This window comes from Panthera tigris, chromosome E2 (assembly GCF_018350195.1).
Source record: "Panthera tigris isolate Pti1 chromosome E2, P.tigris_Pti1_mat1.1, whole genome shotgun sequence".
Classification (NCBI taxonomy): Eukaryota; Metazoa; Chordata; class Mammalia; order Carnivora; family Felidae; genus Panthera; species Panthera tigris.
Genome location: NC_056674.1, coordinates 58,428,755 through 58,452,537, shown reverse-complemented (window position 1 = coordinate 58,452,537; position 23,783 = coordinate 58,428,755). Strand labels below are relative to the sequence as shown.

At 58.6% G+C, this 23,783-nt stretch overlaps 1 long non-coding RNA gene across 1 annotated transcript in view; it reads left to right on the top strand.

The window, feature by feature from the left end:
- The window catches only part of LOC122234167, a 78,352-nt gene that overhangs the window by 18,911 nt on the left and 35,658 nt on the right, over positions 1-23,783 (top strand). The gene's annotated exons all lie outside the window — the stretch shown is intronic.

Genomic DNA, 23,783 nt, shown 5'->3' with positions numbered 1-23,783 from the left:
CCAGCGGGGGCCCCTGGAAACGCCAGGGTCAGCCATGGGTCTGCAACATCCAGGCGTTTCTAGACGCTTCTCCAAATCTCCTGTGGCGCGGGGGAAAGGCGCGGTGAGGCGAGGCCAGCCTTGTGTGCGTGTGGCGTAGGCAGAGGCCGGGCAGGCGGATGCCTGTGTGGTCCGAGGGGGCCTCGTGTGTGTGGTCCGTCACCAGCTCAACGCTGATCATCTGTCCAAAGGCTGCTAACTGCCTGCCGATGACCACTGTGTTTACTTTAGTCCTGTCTGCGCCCACGGAGCTCCGAGCGCTGTCTCCTTCCAGCTGGACCTGCTCAGGGGGGGGGGGAGGGGCACGGTGCACAATGGACAGGCTGTAAACGGGGCTCGGGATAAATCAAGACATCCCCCCACGGGCCACGTCCCCGCCGTCGTTTCTCCGGCAGCGTCCAGCCTCCCCGGGGGCCTCCGGCCCCCACCCCAGGTTGGCCCAGACGGACCAGGGTCACGAATCACCCGCGCCGAGTGGGGCCAGAGGGCTGTTCATGCTCCTGACCACGGACATAAACACGCGCTTGTCTGGCCGGGGCTTGCGTGTGTGTGCACACGTGTACGTGTGCCCGCGGCGGCCGCGTGTGCGTGCCTGTGTCTGCACGTGTGGGGCGAGGGAAAGACAGATCTGTTGGGGGGTTCGGCCAAGTGTTGGCAGGCGTCTGCCGGCCCCCGGGGTCTACCCGCCGCATGGAGATGCTTAGCGTCAGTCCACCGCTCCGGGGTCTCACGGTGGGGAGGTAAACGCACTGTGCAAACACGTTTCGGAGTCTGCTTTATGACGCGCTCCAGCGGCTGTGCGGGATTCCGTAGAGTCGGTGGACGTGTTTTGATGACTTCCCCTCTTTGCCCCGATTTTACACGTTTCATCGGCACCTTGCTCTTTAAGATTTACTTCCTCTAAATCATCTCCCATATTATATGCAATGAAGAGGGATGGAAAGGAGACAGAGACAGACGCACAAAGAGAATGCCTTTTTTTCCCCCCCTTTAAACTGTGGAGGTTCTGGAAGGTCTAGTTTCAGTGGGTGTCAAGCTGGACCTTTGCGTTAAGAGGTTAAGCCTGCACGGGGTTCGCTATGACCAGACGCCATGTGCAGAGAGGCTCCGAGATTCAGAGCAGTGCTTTCTGAGCCACGTGGCACCTCGGTGGCCAGCCACTCGCTCACCGGGTGGCACGAACACAGTCAGAAATCGGGTCCGTGTGCCTCAGGACAAACCAGTCGTCTGGCTTCCCGTCCAGGTCAGTTAGGAAATGCGCAACTCGAACAGAGACCGGTAACTCCATCACGAGGCTTCTGTTACAAGAGAGAATCAGGATTTACCTAGAAAATCAGCTCTTTCTTACTCACTCACGGTGCTAAATGCAAACAGCTTAGCTGGGCTTTTGCTGTTGTTGGTGCAAAGATAACAGATGCCCGTGTAGAACATTCGATTGCCAAAACACGTAAAGATGTATTTTTTAAAAAAAATTTCCCCTCCCAGTTTCCCGTCCTAAGTAAGTGCGGGCAGCGTTCGGCGGCCCCCCAGCCCTCCCCACCCCAGGCGTCTCTTCATATAAACACTCGCTTTGAAAAAGCTATTGGAATCATATTGGACTGCGAGTTTGGAGCCTGATTTTTTTCAGCCTGGCGGTAGACGTCACGGGCATCTCTCCACGTCCACATGTACCTCGATCACTTTGTGGCTGCCCGGGGCTCCTTCACCCTTGGGATGGGTGATTAGGTGTGAGCGTCTAGTTTTCGCTCAAGCAGATTGACTTTCTGGGCGGCGTTCTCTGATTGGATTTGGGGGCTTGCTCCCAGGCAGGAGGGACTCAGGAAGGATTTAAGAATTCTATGGGAGAGTTCAGGACTTACGGCCCCTAAAAATGAGGCCCGGGTAACATGCAGACGCCCTGGCTCAGTGTGCCTTTGCACTGTGGGTGAGGGGTGGACACCAGCAGAGAGCAGAGACTGCGGGAAAGGAGGGCCCAGGGCACGTGACCGGCCAGCAAGTGCCCCTGAGCGGGGAGCTCGGGGCAGGAAGGCCACCATGGCCCCTGGATCCTGGGCAGGAGAGGCGGCTGCTGGGGGCTTGTGTGTGTGTGTGTGTGCACGCGTGTGCGTGTGCATCAGCCAGAAAGAAAGCAGAAATTCCCTACAAAGGGAAGGATGTGTCCATCTTCCAGAACCGTCTCAGAACCTTGTAACAGCCCGTTGCTCACAGAGATTCCTTCAAGCCAATCGTTTTGTTACTTATCTCAGACACGTGCTGTCTCTCCCCTTTGTCAAGTTCCCCGAGGCCTGGGAGAGTGTTGCCTCCTCCAGGAAGGCTTCCGGGGCTCCCGCTGGTCCAGGGTGGATCCCCGCACGCACTCCTGTCTGCTCAGTCATATCTGCTGCAGGCAGGCCTGTCCCCACTGGGGTCCCTCCCACATCCTGTCCTGTCTGCACCGTCACACTGCAAGCTCGGGGTCGGGGGGCACCGGCGTCTCAGGACCTGACCCCGGTCTTTGCACATGTGAACGCACAACACCGCATGTGGGTGAGCAAACAAACCATTGCTCTGAGGCCGCAGACCCCCGGGAGCCGTGGCTGGTGCTGGGGTTTCTGAGAACACCAGGCTCGGAGGATGAGACTGTCCCGGGGGCAGAGAGCAAGGGGAGGGGAGTGAAACCCTCGCCTCAGGCCCAGAATTGAAGGAGGTGCTGAAAAAACCCAGGCGTCAAGAAGAAAGGTCTAAATGAATGCAAAAATAAATCCATGCAGAGTAAAATCTGACATCTGTAAGCAGAGACGGGACACGGGTCTGGCTCAGGGCGAGTAAGGTGGTTCGGGCAGGGGAGGGTCAGGTCCTGTCCTTCCTGCAAAATTCTGCTCTTTTGTTTGTCGTGGGGGTTTTGCATTAATTATGAATTTTTTAAATATAGAAGTACAGTTTCTGTCTTGATGGCTGAGTTTCCAGCGCCCCCTTAATCGTGGTGCTAGCAGGAAGTGCCTCCCTCACCCCGCCCTGGTCTGGCCCTGTGACACGTCTTGTCCCCGGTCCCCAGTGCCGGAGCTGGGGCTCAAGCCCAGGGCTTCTCTGCGAAGCCGTTGGCCCCGAACTGTAACTGCCAGCGGGGCCCCAGATGCGCCTGGGCCCCTGGGGCTCCCGGGGAGAGCACATGGAGAGAGGGACAGGCTGAGCTAAGGACCCACAGAAGTCACACAGTAATTCTCTTTCTTCCCTCCCCCCCGCCCCCAGCCCCCAGTGCCTGTCACAAGGTACACAGAGGTCCCTTACAACCCACCGGGTCGCTTCTGCATCAACGTGGCACGGTCACCCCGGGCGTGGCAGTGGCTGCCCTCGGGACTCACGCATTAACACTCCGGGAACAGTTTTATGGAAATGAGTCACGTACCTCATGGGGAATGTACACTTCGCTTACGATGTTGACGACAGAACGTTTTCCTCGTTTTGCTTAACGTATGATTTTTTTTTAAACAAAATGTTCCCGGAACCCAGACCCTCAGAATCTGGAGAAGGGAAAGTTTACAGGACACACGGGAAGGGTCATTTATAAATTGATTTCGCTGCTGACCAAACAGTTTGGCCTGTCTTCTTCTTCTTCTGTTTTTTCCTTCAGTGAAATGATAACATTCTTAAAGCCAGCCCCTCGCCCTCCGAGGTAGAGCTCTGTTTTGCTAAGATCCAGACAGGTCCTGTCAGTGCGGGCTGTCTGCAGCGCTGGCTTCGGGGCCCCGCGGCCTGCCGGCTTTCACGGAGCTGGGCGACCGATTCACTTAAAACAGCAACAACAACAACGACGACGACAGTGTGATTATTCGGTGGCACAGGGTAGCTTCCTGAGCAGAGCGTATCCGCCATTAAGACAGACGGGGAAGGGAGCAGGAACAGAGACCGGGAAGGCTTCTTTGTGGTTTCGGGGGCCGGCCTGGGCTTCTCGGAGACTTGGTCCCCTCACCCGGAATGTGGGGGCCCCACACCCTCCTTCCAGGTGGGACGGGCCGTGCACCGCCTCTGGCTCCGGGCTCGGTCCCAGAGGGTCTCTGCTGTGTCGTGTGCCGTCCTCCCCCCGGAGGAACAGATAGTGTCCAGGAGGGAGAGGGCCATCTCAGAGGCGGGAAGGCTCGAGTTGGGCTTGGATGCCGCTGGGGGAGGTGGTGAAACACCCTTTAGAAAAAGCTTTATTTAACATCACATATTGAGCACCTGGGACGCGCCGAGGCCTCCGCTAAGCTGCTCCAGGAAAGCCCGACCGACCGCAGTGGGCTGAACGCCACGGAGGGACCAGGCGGGACCCGGCCGGTCCTGGGGGCGGGAGGGGAGCCAGGGCTTCGATCCCCGTGTCGGCGTCTCTCTATTGCAGGGGGGCTGCTGAGCCTCGACTTTTCGGGAGTCTTGAGAAACGAATCATGGAAACGGTTTGCAAAGTGCCCTGTGTTTGTCGTAGACTATCCGGAAAGTGCCGCAGCACAAAAAGGAGGGGAAAAGGCACACCCAAGTGCACCACCAGGAGGTACCAGCTTCTCACGTCTTGGTATTTTTGTGTGCAAATTACACGCACGCACGCACACCTCAGGGAGGAGCAGTGAGAGCATTAGCTACTGTTACTGCTGTTATGTATTTTCTCTCATCCTTATAAAAACAGGGCGACCTGTGCATGTGCAGGTTTTGCAAATTACTTTATGCAATTGCTTGAACATTCCCTCCTTCCCCCCCTCTCCCCGCCCCCGGCCTTCTCCGATTTTCTACAACGTAATTCTTCATGGCCTGGGAGCAGAAAACTGCTTCGGACTGCTACCCCAGTCCCCTCCCGGTGTGTTTCTCTGTGCTCAGCGCCGCCTCCCGGGCAAAGGGCACCTCGGGGCCCACGGGCTCTGGGAGGCTGCGAGGACGAGCGACCCTGGCGCGATTTCGGCCCAGCTCTTGATTCTGAAGTCCTGTGTCCCTAGCTGACGCCACCTGGGGGGTGGGAGGGAGCAGATCAAAGCAGCTAGAGCAGGGGAGTTTCCGGGCTCCAGGCGGGGCGACCAGGGAAGACTTCAGAGGTCCCCTGCCCCGCCCCCCCCCCCATGGGATTGTCGGATTGTTGCAGACCCAGGCCAGGAGGGCTGAGTCTTAGGGGAGCCAGTACCGCTTCCTTCCAAGGCTCCTTTATCAAGCAGAGCCTCGCAGCAAAGTCAGGGCGAGGGAATCTCAGTTCTGTGGGTGAGAAGGGTGCACGTTCAGGGGCAGCTCCCGGCTCCCCTGGGGCTCTGCAACCACTGGGGCTCCAGTAACAGGAGCACCGGGGTCCACACCCCTGAGCAACCAGGTCCCGCATACTGTGGCTGCCACGCCCCTCCCCTCCTCTGAGAGCCCCCAGAACCCAGTGTGGGAAAAGTCAGGGCTTCCAAGTCCGTCTTCTGGGAGAACAAACCTGGAGGGCTGACCTCTGCCAGGTAAACTGCGGCCCGTGTTGTTCTGACCTGAAACTCAAGCCCCCTTCCCCCCGCCCCAGCAATGGCCCCATCTCGGGCTCCCTCCCTTTCCAGGGACAACACCCACTGGACAAAGTGGGATTCTCCGTAATTTTAACTCTTTCCTCTTAGGCGTTTCTGTCCCCAACTTTAAAATGTTCACTATCACAGGCTCAGATGGTGATTGAGTCAAGGCTCAGTCTGGCCACCGCCCTACCACGGTCTTTTTATTCAAAGGGAAGCTGGCAATGATCTTGCCCGGTGACAGGTGGTCTAAGGGGGGCAGTTGCGGTGGCCCCAGGGCTCCCCTGTCCCGTGGAGCCGGAGGACGCAACTGTGCGATGCCCCGCCACCCCCTCCCCCAGCAAGCCCCGACCTTCCCCTTCACCTTTGAGGCCCGACTCTGGAGGTGGGGGACAATCGGGGGATTTGGGAGGGTGGGGGTGCCCCATAGCCAGTGGGGGGAGGGTGTGGGGAGGGGAGGCCACGTGGAGGGAGAAGGCAGGAAGGAAGTGTGAAGGGTGCAGAGAATCTCCTGGGTAGTGAAGGGAGTGTTCGATGAGCAGTGAGGGTCAGAGGCCAGGGAGCACCTTAGTGGGGAGGAGGGGGAGAGGGAGGGACCGAGTGGCAAGCCGAGCAGGGGAGGGAGGCGGCAGGGGCTCCGATGTCACTCTGACCTCCCTCCTCGCTAGCTAGCTCCTGTGTGTCCCGGCCCTGCGCCCGCCCTGGTGCCCAGAAGGAGTGGAATGTGACCCTCCCCACCCCCCCTCCCTGCTGCTGGCCCCTCCGCACACCCAGCTCTCCATTGTGCCCCTCCACCCCCCCCCCGCCCCGTCCCCCACAAAGGCTCCGGCACAGCGTGCTCTGTGCACCCTCCCCCCACCACAGGCCGCAGGGGTGCGGGGCGGGGTGCTACGTTTACAGGGACAGAGCCCTGCGGGGAGAAATACAGGAAGGGCTCAGCTGGGGGCCTCTCCCTGGGGCATCTCCGTGCTGAGCTGTGGATTGGAGCACTCGTGGCCCCTCCGGCACCGTGGTCTTGGGTTGGGTGTCTCCAGCAACAGCCGGCTCCCCCAGGGCCAGTGTCCCGAGAGGACCCCGGGAGAGCTGCCCGCGGTGCCGTGATCTGGCCTCGCTCGGAAGGCGCAGCGGCATTCCCACCGCACTCAACCGAACGAAGCGTCCCAAAGCCCCGGATTCAGGGGGAGGGGACATAGGCCTGACCTCTCAGTAGGAAGAGAGCAAGGCTGCCTGGGGGGCGGGGGACGGGGCATGGGGTCGTGGCCCATCTTGGAGGTGCTGCTCCTTCGGTTGGAAAAGTGTGCGTTCGGTGCTTGGAACACCTCCGGGAATGACCTGATCTGTCTACAGATGGGTCATTGAGGCTCAGGTGGGGCTGGACGCTTGGCCAAACCGCAGGTGCTTTAGTGGAGAAGCAGGACCTTCAGACTCACTGGCTGCCGGGGGCGGGGGCGGGGGCGGGGAGCGGTACTCAGACTGGGGTTCATCTAGTTCCCGGCAGGGTGGCCTTGGGCGCATCACCGCACAGACCGCTGGCAACACATTGAAGCAAAGATCGCCTGAGCACCTACTGTGCGCTGACATTCCGTGTGTTTCCACGGATTAACTCATCAGATCCTAACAACACTGGATGAGGTGCGATAATGATCATCCCCGTCTCCCAGATGAGGACACTGAGGCACAAAGACCAAGGTCGTTGCCAGCAAAGAGTGGAACCAGGTCTTGGCCCCGAGCGCTGAGCCTGCAGAAGTTCTGGTCTCCACAGCGACACGGAAAGGAGCTGTTGTGTGGGGACTGTGGTTTCCAGGTAACGAGATGTCGGGCTCATCGTGAAGGTCACCAGTGAGCTGTGGACATGTCCCCCCGCACAGCAGTTCAGCGCTGCCCGTCAGGCCGGCCTCTACACACGCCACACGATCCCCGCCGGTTTTCAAACCCCAGCCAGTTCTCTTCGACAAGGACGAGCCCTCGACAAGGACGAGCCTGGCTTCGGCACGTTTATCGGAAACAAATGAGCCCTGTTCGTACAAGCTCAGCTAACTAACAAGCGTTTGGTCTCCCACAGCAAGACCGTCGAGGGAGAGTGGGATGGCCCTGCTGTCGGAGCCAGTCTGCCTCGTGGTTGCGAAAGGGCTGCCTGGCCTCCAGCCTCCTCACAGCCTTCCTATCAGCCAGCTGCTGTTCCAAGGGCTTTGTACCTATTAGCTCATTTAATGCCCCCAGCAAGCTGTGAGGAAGGAGCTCTTTTATGACAAGGGCACCGAAGCCCTGGTTGGTGGGGGGGGGGGTTATGCAGAAGCGATAGGACTGGTAAATGGCAGGGCGCCTGTCTCTCTGGGCCTCATGCTAAGTTCTCCCCGTGGTGGCGGACAGAGCCCCGGGCTCGGGTCTTGAGGACACATTTGGCCTCCACAGACAGGACGGGTCAGCTTGGCGGTAACCGGGAACTCTCACCCCGGGCCCGGTGGCTCCGCGCCGTGGGTCCCCTTCCTCGGGAGCCAGGGTCACCTGGATCCATGGTGAAGAGACCCAGGCAGACGGCCCCCGGCTGACACGTCGGTCCTGGGGAGCAGAGTGGGGCCCAGCCGGGGCTCCCCGCAGGCGTGCCCGTAAAGGAGCCACAATCTGTCGCCCCCCCTTGGACAGAGGTTGCCGTGTTTCACGGCCCTGCTGCAGAGCTGTGTTGAGTTCACTTTGCTTTGACGTGCCAGGCAGGACGAAACACTCAGTGACCTCCTGTCTCTAAAGCGGCTCTTTCTTCCAAAAGGGTCACGAGTTTTAAGGCTGACCTTGCGCCCGGATGGGCTAGGTCTGAGGGTGACTGGCTGGTCAGGAAGCCCTGTGTTTAGACCCTGACTCCCCTCCGCCCCTGCTCTGTCATCTGGGGGGGGCCACTTAGGTTTGAGGGCCCTCATTTCATCATCCATACAATGGGTGTAAGACGCCCCTCTGATTTGGCTCATGCCAGAGGGAGGGGGACCAGTGGCACAGGGGAGCGTCAGCACCCCTCCCGGGCAGCCCGACCGGCCCCTCAGCCCGGCCTTGACCTCCGCTTCCGCAGCTGGCCGTTTAGGGAGAGCCCGTTAGTGGAGACGGGGCCACGGGGCTCTCGCGGCTGGAGCGCTGGCCCTGCCACTTCGTGGTCAGTGACCTTGGGCTGGTCGTTTTACTTCACGGGCTCCGCTTGGAGAGAAGTCTTCGGTGGCTGCTCCGGGGACACCTGGCCTCTGCTTGGAGGGCCAGCGGGGGACCTGGTCCAGGGGCTGGGGAGGCAGAGTCAACACCTGTCTACGGCGAACCTTCTGCCGTACGACTGGGCGGGGCGGGAGCAAGGGCCTCCGTCAGTTCAAGGGGATCCGGACACAGACCAGACAAGCTTCCCGCCCCTCTGGCTTCTCTCACCTTCCTGTGACACAGACTCCTTCTGCAGAGGGCTCCAGGGGGCGGGCCGCCTGAGGCCAAGGTGCACGTGTGACGCCCTCACTCACTCATTCTTTCGTTCCAAAAACAGTCGCCGTGAGCCTGCCACCGCTTCAGAGCCCCCCTTGCAGCCCCTCCCTACCGGAGCCCGTGCGGCCGCAGGGGAGCCCGGCCCGTCACCAAACAAGCACGCGGGTGGGCGCGAAGGCCCGCGGGGAGGGGCCCACCTCTCCCGTGCCTGCACCTTGGACAGAGGCGTGGCCTTGAATTGGGGGAGCCGGGGCTGTGGGTGAGGATGTGCAGGCAGCTGGAGCTCTGGGCTCCAGACTTTGGATTCACAAACCAGGACAACCCTCCCCTCCGACAGAAGAAGAAATCCCCTGCGGGAGCCGACCTCGAGCGGTCAGAGTTTGGTTTCCTTTCTGCCGACTAAGGGCCCTAAATGTGCTCTGTGCTGTTACCATCGTGTCCCGAAGGACGTGTCCCAAGTTAGAATGGATGGGTCTCACTGCCCCTCCCTGGTCTCCTGCCACCTGTCCCCATAGCAGATCCCACCTACCTGGACCCCTTCACCCTCACCACGTCAGGGTGCACCTGCCCAGCTTTCCTTCTCCTGGGGCTGCCTCTGGTCTTTGCCTGCACAGCGATCTAGAAGTCCTGGGTGTTCAGTCAGTCTCTCCCTCTCTCTCTCTCTCTCTCTCCCTATCTCTCCAATGTCTCTATCTCTCTCTCTCTATCTCTCTCTATCTCCCTCTCTCTGTCTCTATCTCCCTCTCTCTATCTCTCCAATCTCTATATCTCTCTCTATCTCTCTATCTCTCTCTCTATCTCCCTCTCTCTGTCTCTATCTCCCTCTCTTTCTCTCTCTCTCTCCATCTCTCTTGGCAATGGAACCCTTTGATAAATACCCAGCTGCCTCTGCGGGGGTAACTGAGCAGTCATGTACACTGGGTCCCAGAGTCTCCATAGCAGGACTGAGCTCAGTGGCCCAATGACCCGCCCTCTGCGGGCCGCCCTCTGCCCCCGTCTCCCTTCACCACTCACCCATGATGTTTCCTGGGATCATCAACCAAACAGACTTCACTTAAATTCTGTCTCTGCATCTCTTGGGCAGGATCCCAAATTAAAACAGTCCCCAGGAAATCTGGCCGCCTTTCTCAGGCACCAAGGCTCTCCCAGACCAGCCCTCCATAGAAGATGCTCCTAAGAAGTAAACAAAAGTGAAGGACTCACAGACTCATGGCGACTTCCACACTTAGGACCGCCCCATGCGAGACTCAGGGAATGTCCCAGAAGCACCCCTCCCCCCCCCCCCCCCCCCCCCCCCCCTGGATGTTGCCCAGCTCCAGCTCCTTGAGTTGCCGGGAAGGTTTGGTTCTCGGCAAAAGGAGACCCGGGCGCCTGCTGTCACCGGCAGCCAAAGCGGGGATGTTATGAGAAGGAACCTTAGCCGGCAGCTGGAGATGGGGTCCGGGTGGGGAAGACCCCGCCTGAGAGGTGGCAGTCTGTCCCAGGGGCACTCCCTCTGCCCTGGGTGGTGACGGCAGGCCTGCTCAGCCAGACCGTGCATGGTGATGAACTCATCCGAGCCCTCCACGAATGCACGAACAAGGCTCCGAGAGTGGGCTCGCCCAGCCTGACGATGGCGGAGGCTTCCTACGCTTGGTCCTGGCAACCTTGACCGTCTGCAGTGACACAGAGCTGGCAGAGGCTTGAGGGCTGTGTTGGGTGAACCCTGCACTCATGGTCGACTTAGGGAAAGAGAACTCGCTGTAGAGTGCCCAGCCCAACAACCAGCCACAAAGATGGAAAGCCAAGCTCAGGAAAAAAGCGGCAGAAGAAAAAAAGACCCCAGGAAAGTGCAGGAGTCTAAGAAGCAGGAGCTATTTGATGGTCTCTGTAGGTCACCCCTGGGGCGGGGGGGTATTGTATTTCTTTAAACACGTGTGCGTAAAAAAAAAAAATAAGTAAAAAATAAACACGTGTGCGTATAGCTTTACTACTGCCAATGTACACATATGCGTCGAATCCTCGTAACGATCCTGTGAGGTCAGTAATGTTATTATCCCCGTATTTTAGACAAGGAAACTGAGGCAAAGGAGAATTTAAAATGGCTTGCCTGTGGTCAATGGCAACCATAGCAAGAAGCAACAGGGTTGGAATTTAAGCTCAGGTAGTTTGCTTTTGGAATATTATTGCTTTTGCCGTTAGGGTAAAAGTCCGAAAGATGGGGGATCTGGCTATTGGCCCCATGAAGGTCTTCAGAAGTCTTTCTTCTCCACTTGGCAAACTTTTTTTTTTTTTTTTTTGAGGTCTCACGGCCCAAGAAGGCTGCTGGAGCCCCATCCATGGCATCCACATTCCAGACAGAAAAAAGTGGTGGTGACGGAAGGAGAGAGACAAAAGGCAGTCCTCTCAGCCTATCAACACTTTAAAATATTTTCTGGGAAGAGCGACACAATAGATCTTGCTTACATCTGAACGACAATAATAGGCTAAGAATAGGTATATTAAAAATAAAGAGGGGCGCCTGGGTGGCTCAGTCGGTTAAGCATCCGACTTCGGCTCAGGTCACGATCTCACCGTGCATGGGTTCGAGCCCCGCGTCGGGCTCCGTGCTGACAGCTCGGAGCCTGGAGCCTGCTTCGGATTCTGTGTCTCCCTCTCTCTCTACCCCTCCCCTGCTCTCTCTCTCTCTCTCTCTCTCTCTCAAAAGTAAATAAACATTAAAAAAAAGAAAGAAAGAAAAAGAAAAATCCTTGCACCAACCTCTTTTTCTGGGGCCAGGTAGGAAGATCCACGTGAGGTTATAATAAAATCTGCCGTATCCTGACTAACGCTGGAATTCCCGCATTTAAAAACTCTTTGTGTCGCCAGTGACCGCACAGCTGTCGTCCTGCGGGTGTGGAGCGCAGCTGCTGGGGTGCGGGCGGGCTTGGAGCCGTGAGCGAGCTGGTCCGGTCTCTGTGGGTGGGTTCCACGGGCAGTGCCGTCCCCCCGGGACAAGGCTTGCTCTCCAGTTCTTACGGGTGTAATTAAATGAGGTGCTTTGCAGAGAAGACCCTCCCCTGTTTACTTTTACGCCCGAGAGAGGCAGCAGTCACCTCCTCCCTCTGGCCCTGGGAAGGTGTGACAGCCCACGACGGCCCCTGCTTTGGAGCCGCTCTAGTAGGCATGCCCGGTGTCACCCGCAGAACCCCGCGGGCAGTCCCGTCCGGATTTCGGCACCACATCATGTCAAGGACAGGTCTGGTGTTTGTTTGTTGGTTGGTTCATTCGACTTCCCGTTGGGACTTAAGAGTGCAGTATCCGGGGCCCCTCTAGGGACCTGGGGACAGGTGGCACTGGGGCCGTTTGGCCCCGATTCCAGGGGGTGGGGGCTTCTTTCTAGCTCTTTGCTTCAGCCCTTGAGCCTGGGGGTTGGTGAGGTGAGGGCTTCGCTAACTATCAGCCGACAACTTTCCGGCTCTGAGCCTTGCCACCCCTTCTGGCTAGCTGTCACCCTGGGCGAGGTGGCTCGCCCTTTCTGGACTCAGTTTCTTCATCTGCAGAGTGGGACGATCACGACTGGTAAGCCAGAGGTGCTTCCAGGCATCGTGTTTGATTAGCCTTGAGGCCCAAACAAAGTGCCCAACAGAGAAGCTGAAGTCGTGAGCAGTCGTCTTTTCGTCCCCTGCCAGAGATCTGTCCCCACCCCTGCATTTTTATCTCCCCGCCCCCAGGCTGCTTCTTCCAGGCAGCAGCCTCAGGAGCTGATTGACAGTGACCTGGGCGTCTCCAAGTGTTCCCGTCCTCAAAGTGCGCGTGCCACACAGGGGCTCGGTCACCTGGTGAGACGCACTTACAGGCAGAGGCCGAGCGCCCCGTGCGGACAGTTCCCGGGAGGGTGTTAGGTTTGTCGGTGCCTCTGAACTGCCTTCCCCTGGGGTTTTTAAGTTTGATTCCCTTGGCTGAGAATTCAGATCTCGGCCTCACCACAACCTCATGAAATATTAACAGTTTCCCCGCTGGAAATCGTGGCGGGGGGCGGAGGGCAGGCGAGAGCAGCAACAGCACTTTCTTCTAGAAAACTTGGTTCAAGCGTGCCTGCCGTGCTGCGCGCCCCGGACCCTGGCCACGCATGTCTCCCTGATTCCTCCCGGCGCTCTGTTGGGTTGGGATTGTTTCTACTCCCATTCTAGAGATGAGGAAGCTGAGGTCACACGGGAAACCGGAGGCTCGCCAGGGCCGCGTCAGTGGTCGGGGGTGAGGTCACGCCCAGACCCTGAGTTGGGCTGGGGATCCACCCGGAAGGATTGTGCCCAGCCCTGATTCTGGAACTTTCCCCAGAAGGCCCGTCCCCATCAGGGGAGCACCCGCGCTTTCTTCCATATTCCACGAGGTCAGGCCCACGCGCCCCACGCCTCCTTGGCTGGTCCCCAAAGCCCCCCGCGGCCCAGCCCCCAGCACCGCCAGCTCAGGCCGCCTGCGTTCCTTGGCAATGGGCCACACTCCTCCACAGCCCGGGGCTGTCTCTAGCGTTCTCTTCCATTGGCGGCCGTGGGCACGGACGGCTTTGGTGGCCCCGCGTCACGCTCTCCCCGGCTCGGGCTGGCGCCTCCCTGGACATTCTTCTCGAAGCTTCTTTTCGCGCTGTGCTGATGTTCTCCCCTGTCGGCTCCTCAGGCTGGAAGGGACCTCCAGGGCCTCAGAGTTAGTTCATCCTCCCAGAGACAGAAAGAGTCGCTCGCGATGTTCCTGAGAGAGGTTTTCAGGTCTTCAAGGTGACCCCCCTGGCTGACCCCTCCCCAGTGACATCGGATTTGACGCCTGGATGGACTTCTTTTCCTCCTGAAATCAATCCCAGCCTGGGTGTGAATCCCAGTTCTGCCATCTAATACTGTGTGACCTTGGATAAGCAGCTCAACCTCTCCGGGCCTCGTTTTCCTCCTCTCTCAAGTGAGACCAGCAATAACCCCCGCCTCACGGGATCACTGTGGCGACTGTGTTGGCTGAGGCACCCGGCCTTAGAGGGGCGCCCGGTGCACAGCAGGCGCCTGGGGCTTGTGGGTGCTGTCTCCAGCACACGTGTGGTGTTCCGGGGACCCAAGTGCCTCCTCGCAAGTCTAAGGGAGGCTGTGCTGTCGTAACTTTCACAGCCCTGGGTTCAAGCTGAGGCATGTCTGGACTTAAACCCTGGAGTCCCCTTTTAAAAAGAGCAAATCACACAGAAACCTGTGTTCTGGCACTTCGTTACGCAATGCTCGCTCTACGGGAGGGAAAACGGTACCGAAGAAAGAGCAAAGCGTGTTTTTCGTCCAGCAAACTGAAATACCAGGCGTTAAAGGGAACGTGGGAATTTTCTGGCATTAAAACACTACTGCTCAAAATAAACCAGAGAATATGAATACCAGAGAGTTATGGACGGGTTAAGGTTCCAGGAGAGGCTGGAAAGGCTGCTTGCCGGGGTCATAGACAGCTGAGCCCGTGGGACTCCAGCGCCCGGTTTCGGCCAAGACTCTTTCCCATGATCCCATAGCAGGACAGAAATCCCACCGGCTCTGGCCCTCCAGACACATCTGCGAACCAAGCAGGTGCTCCCAGCTTCCAGAAATGAGCCAGCGTCTCTGGGTGTAGCCGAGGGGACAGACGGGAACGCGTGAGCAGTGGATATGAAAGTACCACGAAATGCCTGCGTGGGGAGGTGGTATCCAGGGGAGCACAGGGGTCTCCTGATGATTGAAACGAACCGGTGAGGGACGGTGGGGCCCCAGGGGTGAGGTGCACAGGAGCTGGCAGGTGGCAAAGGGCACGGGACTTACTGAGCCAAGTAGAAAGACTCCTTCTTTGACTCCGGGATGGTTCAAGCACTTGCCCCACGCACCCCCTGAGAACAGAGCGGCCGGCCTCCGTGAGCGGCACATCCAGCCCAAAGTCAGTTTATAGGAGCGGTATCGAGTTTCTGAAACAAATTCACTAGGTGAAACCGTGGGTCCACTAAGGGGAAATATTAGGCGGCGGGTGGGGACGGGTGGGACCGTTTTGCGGCTAGAACCCCAGCATTTTAGTGGCCGGGCACACAACGGAGATTATATGTGGGCGCCAGCCTGGGCGGCTGTCCAGGTCAGGACTCCTCTGTGTGGGCAGCGGCCCCCAGGGTGCTTCTGTCCCACGGCTGTAGCCTCCCGTCAGGTGTAGGGTTTGCCGCAGGACGGGGAAGATAGTCCTGAGGGGCCTTATGCAGGCAAGTAAATGCACAGCCCAGGAAGGGGCACATGGCACCTCACAGCCCACTGGCCACAGCCAGTCCCACGGCCCAGCTCAACGGCAAAGGGTGCTGGGAAGTGAGGTCTTTTCCAGGTCTAGGAAGGTGTACAGATGCTCAGGCTGGTCACAATGTCTATGGGAGTTCCTTCCAGGACAGGGGCAGAAAGGAGACCCTTTTGTCCTGTATCTCCTTCATTAGTTAGAGGAAGCATTTCCCACATCCCATGGGTCAGAAATGGGTCAGCATGGCCGTCGCTAAACCAGTCACCGATGGAGGGAGGGGGGTTACGATGGCTGTCTTAGACTCCTAGGAATTTGGTCCTGAGCTGAGGTCTGAGTCACCTCCTTGAGGGATGGATAGTTAAGCAAAGTTGGGGTTTTCTTAGCAAGACAGAGGAGGGAGGAACCACATCTGGTCCAGATGGATGGATGGGTGGGTGGGTGGCTGGGTGGGTGGATAGATAGAGGAAGGAAGGAAGGAAGGAAGGAAGGAAGGAAGGAAGGAAGGAAGGAAGGAAGGACAGATGAATGGAAACATACATACACAGAGAGTCAAACGTCTGGGTGATTTGAACCTAAATTTACTGATGTCCACGTTGCTGTGCCAGAGGAGGGAGGAACCACATCTGGTCCAGATGGATGGATGGGTGGGTGGCTGGGTGGGTAGATGGATGGATGGGTGGATGGAGGGATGGGTGGATGGATGGGTGGGTGGATGGATAGAGGAAGGAAGGAAGGAAGGACGGAAGGAAGGAAGGAAGGAAGGAAGGAAGGAAGGAAGGACGGACAGATGAATGGAAACATACATACACAGAGAGTCAAACATCTGGGTGATTTGAACCTAAATTTACTGATGTCCACGTTGCTGTGCCAGAGGAGGGAGGAACCACATCTGGTCCAGATGGATGGATGGGTGGGTGGCTGGGTGGGTAGATGGATGGATGGGTGGATGGAGGGATGGGTGGATGGATGGGTGGGTGGATGGATAGAGGAAGGAAGGAAGGAAGGACGGAAGGAAGGAAGGAAGGAAGGAAGGAAGGAAGGAAGGACGGACAGATGAATGGAAACATACATACACAGAGAGTCAAACATCTGGGTGATTTGAACCTAAATTTACTGATGTCCACGTTGCTGTGCCAGAGGAGGGAGGAACCACATCTGGTCCAGATGGATGGATGGGTGGGTGGCTGGGTGGGTAGATGGATGGATGGGTGGATGGAGGGATGGGTGGATGGATGGGTGGGTGGATGGATAGAGGAAGGAAGGAAGGAAGGAAGGACGGACAGATGAATGGAAACATACATACACAGAGAGTCAGACGTCTGGGTGATTTGAACCTAAATTTACTGATGTCCACGTTGCTGTGCCAGAGGAGGGAGGAACCACATCTGGTCCAGATGGATGGATGGGTGGGTGGCTGGGTGGGTAGATGGATGGATGGGTGGATGGAGGGATGGGTGGATGGATGGGTGGGTGGATGGATAGAGGAAGGAAGGAAGGAAGGAAGGAAGGAAGGAAGGAAGGAAGGAAGGAAGGAAGGACAGATGAATGGAAACATACATACACAGAGAGTCAGACGTCTGGGTGATTTGAACCTAAATTTACTGACGTCCACGTTGCTGTGCTTGTCCCCCTTAACATACCGGAAGGGACTGCTCACTCGGATATTCCTCACACAATTGCAGGAGCTCTTCCTCGTTTTGTGTGCAGAGAAATAACTTTTACACACAACTTGGCAGAAGTGCTGATTCTGGCCGACTGTGGCCCGGAGCCTCGAGGTTTCTCTAAGGCAGTGATGCTCTGGGTGAACGGAGAACCTTCCCAGCATCTTCGTTTGGTGCTTATCTGAAACCGACTGATCTCCAACACAGACGATGGCCTGTCCCCGATGTAATCCATCCGATGGCACTCGATCAGCCTTGCCGTGCGCCAACGCCCCTCGTCCCGTGGCCCCGAGCGGGAGCCCGCCCGCCGAGGACGTGGTCCTGTTGTCGAGTTCCGGACCCTCCCGGCCTCGGGTTCTTCACCTGTGACATGAAAGTCCCTTCGAGGTGGCACTGTCTTCGACCGCTGGTATCTGCGGTTTCGGGAGGAGCAGGAGAGGGGGCCGGAAGGGGCTGGCCGGCGCGTGCCCGCCTGGAGATGTCAGCTGTGGTCCGCGAGGGACGGGACGGTGAAGGGATCGAGGCGGCTGTCTTCCTGGTCGGAACCTGACCTGCACGAGAAAGGTGTCTCTGGCTCTTGATAACTCGACCTACCCCTGGGCTCGAGCTTCGGTCCCACTGGTCAGCTGACAGCTGTCGGCTCCGGGGCCTCCCTTCACCCGCGCCCGGTGGTGTCTGAGCGGTAGGCGGGGCCCCTGAAGCGCCAACGACAGATGGAGGGAGACATGCCTGCCCTTGGTGTTGATGTCCACGTGGTCACCACGGACAGCGTCCTCCTCCCTGTCCCTTTGGTCCTTCGGGTGTGCTGGCCCCTGCCACACCACACTCAGGGCCACCGGAATCCCGTGGGGCCATCTGTCGCCCTCCCGGCCTACGTGGGCTCACGGCCATTCCCTCTTGGCAAGCAGCGGACAGGATCTCATTTGCATAATTTAGGAAGAAGGTTCAGCTTATGTAACAGAGACTCAAAGGTCCAAGGCCTGTTTCTCTCTCACGTTAAACACAGACAGGCCAAGCTGGACTTAACCAGTGGGTGGAGGGTGTCAGGACTGGGGACGTCAGGTCTTTGGCGGGGCGGTGGGGTGGGGCAGGAATCTGGGAGCTCTGGCGTGCTCATCTCCAACAGCATCGAGGTTTCAGAGAGCCGGTCCAGTCGGGAGGCCGGGACCCGCAAACGGCCAAGGTGGATGAGGGGCGCGAACAGACAAATGTCTCTCTTTGTGCGGGATTACTCAAGGGACGTGGCCAGCACGCCCCGCTGGGGGGGGGGGCCGGGGAAAGCATACACTCAGGAGATGCACGGTTTCATCCTAAAAAATGCCCAGCCTCCCTTCTGATAGCGGCCGTCTTCAGACCGAGCCCAGGCTGCCTTGGGGACGGGCTAGAAGATGCTCAGAGCATTCCCCTGGCGGCACCTGTCTCTGAAGCCCGGTTGCGGACACGAAGTAGGAGAAAAAGAAGTGTGGGTTCCCAGATCTCCACCACTTTACCTCCCTCCGCCTCTCCTGTCGATGACTAGAAGGCCTCGGTTACTGGAAGAGACGTCCTTTTTGTAAACAACTTACAGTTTCTGGTCCCTTCTGTGGGACTTTCCAAATGCTGCCCCTTTTCCCAAATCGAATGCGGAAAAGTGAGTTTGAAGTCACGGGGATTTAAAACCGAAAAAGAAAAAGAACTTGGTAAGGGTTCTCGGTGACGGAAAAATGTTGTTCTGCAGAAACGCTGGTAAGAGGCCACCGGGAAGGCGGGTACAAGATTAGTAACTCTGAAAATACTTGGTATCATCGCGTGGGCCCCACGAACGCGCTCGTCGGTCGTGTGTGTGACCGTCCTCTCCCCGCAGCTGAGTGTTGGTATCGTGTCCAGACCACGGACGGAGAAGACAAGACCTCGCTCATGTTTAGGTGTCATCGGTTGAGCGAGTGACTGAGGTAACAGTCAACGTCTGCGAAGCGCTCATAACTTTTGCATAAAAACCGGGCAGAGAGAGACGTGCCTCCGTGCTACGGTCTGTTTCTGTAACGTACCCCCGGCTCGCAGGTCACAAGGCAGTGGCCTGGACGTCGGGCTCTCCCCTGCTGTCCCCCGGCCCCCGCAGACCAGCACCTCTTCCCTCCCACGTTCCCGCTGCTCACGTCGCGTGAGCGCAAGGAGGGACCTTAGCACGGGCCGATGGATTTTCCTCGGGCCACCCGTGCGGTCAGAGGCCGAGGAGGGCTGTGAATGCCTTTCTGCTGAGTGCCGCTTCGGGAGGCCCCGGATGCTGCAAAGAGCACGGGGTGCAGGAGGGGAGACCTCCTGGGGCCGCCAGAGCCCAGGCTTTGAGTCCGCCTCTGACGGGGGCCAGGCTCGGCCACGTGCCCCGGAGGGATGCCACCACACCGTGCCTGCGGACCCCAACTGGCTGGGGAGGCTCGGAGGAAACGGTAGCCTCATCCAGAGAGCCCCGGGCGGGCAGCCAACTGGGCGCTGAGCGGTCAGCACAAGGGAAAGGGGCAGCTTGGCGGGCAAGCAGGTGGAAAGCAGGGGTGCTGAGTAGGCAGACTTGGGTTCAGGTGTGGCCTTCCACACCTGGTCCAGATCCTCCCTCCTCCGACTAAAAAGCCGGAACGCAGCACGACGGACCAGCCACGGGGAGCATGGAGAGAGGAGGACAGGCTGCTCCGGGACTTTGGCCCCGGAGGAGGGGTCGGCAGTGGCGTCCCCGGATTTCCTAGGGCCTCCCGAACATCCTGACAGAGCACTAGAGGAGCCTGGGAGCCAGAACCATCAGCGCACGTCAGGCAAAACGATGCCCCAAGGAGACATTGCTCCCCTCAGAACGAGGTACCAGGAGAAGTGTGGGTGAACAGAACAGAAAACCTTTATGACGATACTGTCCTCCAGCCAGCCGAGCTCTGGGGGGCGGGCGGGGGGCAGCTGCCACTCCCCTGCGGTTTCAGGGGCGCTGAGGGGGATCCCCACCCCCTCATGCCACCACGGAGGACACCCTCCACCCCCACCCAGTGGCATCGGCACAGCCGGTGGACAATAGGCTCAGTAACAAAGAGCCCCAAACTGATGGCTTAAAACAACAGAAACGAATCCTCTTCTGGAGCCAGAAGTCCAAAATCAAGGTGTGGGCAGGGCTGTACTCCCTCGGGAGGGTCCTTCCTGCCTCTTCCAGGTCCTGGGAGCTCCCCACGTCCCTGGGCTGGTGGCCGCCTCCCTCCGGCCTCTGCCTCTGTCTTTACATGACCGTTTCCTTGTGTGTGTGTGTGTGTGTGTGTGTGTGTGTGTGTGTGTGTGTGTGTGAATCCACATCTGTCTTCTTATAAGGACACTAGTCATTCCGGGTCGGGCCACCCGGATTCACACACACACACACACACACACACACCCCTCAACCCAGAGCAGGTGCTTTGGACCTGAGACACAGTAGCCCAAGAACCAGCTGGGCATCATTCTGACAAGCAGGGACACAGGCCCACTCTGCCCACACAGGGCCCTCCGACGATCAGAACCCGGGTCCTCATCTAGGAAACACAGGTGAGCACCAGCTGTGCATGGGACTCGGGCTCACACGTGTGGGACACGAGGGAGGGAAGGGACGTGGCGCAGGCCGTGCCGTGTGGGTGTCCTGGGATTCCGGGCTGAAACCCTTGTTTTTGTGAGCTGGTGGGGGACAGAGCCGCCCAGCTGGAGTGTGAATGGGGCAGGGGATTTGTAGGATCACGGCACTCTTCCTGAAGCTCTTTGGTGGTGGGGGGGGAGGGTTGAGGGATCCCAGATGGGGCACAGAGCTCACGGACGCGGCGCAAAGTGGTTTTCAAAGGGCCAGGGCTGTGGCTCCCGGAGTCATCTGGCCCAGAGTAATGTAAACTGCCTTCCCTTCTAGACCTACGGTTTATTTGTACAGTTTGGGCCGTTTCTGTAAATGTTTGACCCGTTTGGAAATCCAATCCAAAGGGAAAGCAAATCGGGGCTTTTATTTTGTGCGGTGGCGTTCTCATCAGCGGTGCCGACATTTAACCTGTTGCGACGTATCGCGTGCTGCGTTCGGCCAGCGAGGGGAGGAGAGGGCCTGTCCTGTTCTGCTCTGTTTTGTCTCTTTTAGAAACATGTCGAGGTGGAGGGTGTGGACGTGTGAGACGGAACGATCCCCTCACGCCCGGAGCCCCCAGCGCGGGGCACAGGGCGCGGATCTTGGACGGACGGAGAGCCCCGGAAGCAGATAGTCGGGGCTTCCCGGGTCTCCAAAGAGGCACACTGTGCCTCACTGCAAACCACGAGCGTTTCGCGCTTTTCCTGTTGATCGACGTGCTGCAGATACGCCGAGGCACTCAGTAAACTTACGTGGCTTCCGATAAAATGGCCAATTGGCCCCAGCTTCTCTTCTAACAGATTAATCTAGATTTTCACAAAGCCGGACCCGCTAACCTTTTGGGGGAAGGGAGAGAAAAGAGGAAGAGAGCGTGAGCGTTGTTGGTGCCCGCACAACAGATTCCAGGTTGTTACTGTGACTTTGGTGCTGTGTGAGTTCTGGGATTGGAGATACAAACCTCGGGAAACCGTTCGGCGGGGACTTTCCAAACCTTGAACCCCGGGCTCGGATGGCCTGGGTCCCGGCCCCTCACGGGGTTGCTGACGTTACGAGGTCCCCCGTCCGGGATGTCACTTCTGTGCACAGCAGATGGGACGTAGTCCTGCTTCGTGCAAGGTGTCACCCAGAACGTGAAGGAACAGCCCGTGGCCCGTGGCCCGTGGCCCATGGGAGGGGCCAGACCTCAGTGCAGACAAGACCCTTGAGAGTCCAGCTGGAACTTCAGACTCAGGGCCCCTTCCCCAGAGGGTCTGGCTCACCGACCGGGATCCAGGCCCAGGAGTCCGCTTATATGCAGGGGCCCCGAGGCCGCCCTGCGCTGTAACTGTGGGAGCAGAGACCCCGTCTGCACTGTTCTCTGCTCGGTGCCTGGCACACAGGAGCAGAAGCATGGCCGGGACCTGGGGGGTGACAAGGAGCTTCTGAGAAGCAGATGTACCGCTTGGTGTCAGGGTCAACAGGAGACAGGCCACTCGCATCAGGAGAATTTCAGGAGGGTCTGTCGACAAAGAGAATTCTATTCAGGTGGGGTTGGGGTGTGGGGGCCCCCGGGGGGAGAGCACAAAGGGGGAGTAGGGGACAAGGGGACTTGGGGGACAAGGGGAAGGAGAGATGGCAAGACTCAGGAGAGAGACTGGTGTAGAAGTGACCGCCGTGAGGGGAACAGTGACCTCAGATTGAGGACACGCCCACCCAATGTGACCTCCCAGGGGAACCCCAGCGGGGAAGGAGGATTCCTGGTCCCTATCCTGCCCGGTCTCCCTGTTTTCCCCGAAGCTGTGCTCACCATGGACTCAGGGGGCACAGGGGCTGAGGACGGCAGAGACCCGGAAGGCAACGTCCTAGATCCTTCTCCCGGAACTCTGCTGTCCCCGCTGCCCACGTCCGCCCCCTCTTTCCCGGTCTGTTGTCACAGCCTCCAGACTGGGAGCCTCATGCCCTTGCCATCCCCCTTGCATAGGCCAAGAGCCGGGGTCCTAACACGGCCCGGATCACACCCTCTGGGGCCGCCCTCCCTGCAGGCCCCTCCCCTCTTGTGCAGGCACCACCCTGGGGACCGGGAGTTCCTGGTGATTTCCTGCCTTTGAGCCTTTGCACGCCTGCTGCTTCCGGCTACCGTCCTTCGCCCTGGTCGCCGAGGGTCCTTACGTCTTCAAGATTCTGCTCTGGTGTACCTGCTCCAGAAAGCCTCCCCTGACCTCTAAGGCTGCATCAGGCCTCCTTCCTCCGAGTTTCCGTGGAATCTCGGCCCCTCATAGGAATGATCCCACATAAAGGGAGTTTATGCAGGAGCCGTGCGTTTGCAGCTTGACGTGGACGTTCGAGGTAGGGACCTAAGGAGGAATTCTCCCCAAATGCCAAGGAGAACTGAGACACGGTCAGGCTAAGCGTGCGCAGTATGAGGCCCTGTAGTGATGATGTTGTCATTGCTGATGAGGGACACACCTCCTGTGCCAGCCGGGAGTCTGGCCGTCCCGTGCTGCGTGGGCATCGTGGAGGGCGTTGGCCAGGCTCAGCCCCGCTCCCCGAGAATCTTCCTGGGTTCAGTAAATGCGTTGTCCTTCAGGCCACTCCCCCTGTACCCCTGAGCCCTCGCCAGCGGGGGAGCCCCAGACTGGGTGTGGACTCGGTCCTGATTTAGAAGACAGCAAGGCCTCTAGTCTCCTTGAACTAGGAGCCAGCTAGTCCCGGGGCTTTCGCCTTTCAGCCGGGTCTGCGGTCACATCCGAGCTGTTCGATTTCACCTAAGTCAGCCGCACCCAGGGTGGCGACCTCAGCCCTGCGGGTTTGGTGATCATCAGTGCCAATTACCAGAAACGCCATTTGCCGGGGCCGTGCTGCCTTCGCTCAAGCCAGCAGCAGAGAAAGGCATCATTCATAAGGTTAACCGAGACCAAAGTGAGACCACACTGCTCCTTTGGGGGAACCGACCCCGGCCCTTTGCCATCCCCCCACCCCCACCCCGCCCCCACCGCGTGGTGTTGGAGCGGGTCCCACCCACCGCACATTCTGATCGCTGTGCGATCTACCTTTGCGGGGACCCGGGTTTCAGGTCTTTGAGGGGTTGGTTGAACCAACAACCCATGTGGACGTTAGCCTTTGGGGGGCAAACCGGGATCATTTCTCTGCCGGGCTACACGTCTGCGCTGTGGGGATTTTCGCCTTCGCAGAGGCACTTGTGAGCTCTAGGATTATAAAAAACATAGAAACCAAATCATAATAACTGGCGTAGAGAGAGGGGAGAGCAGAGTGACTGAGCCAGTGGGGTGTCGAGTTACGTCCGAGGCCAGTTGATTTCTAGAACCTGTCCAACCTTCTCGCTTGTTGGCAGTGATGAAATTGATTGTGAACCAACTCGCCAAA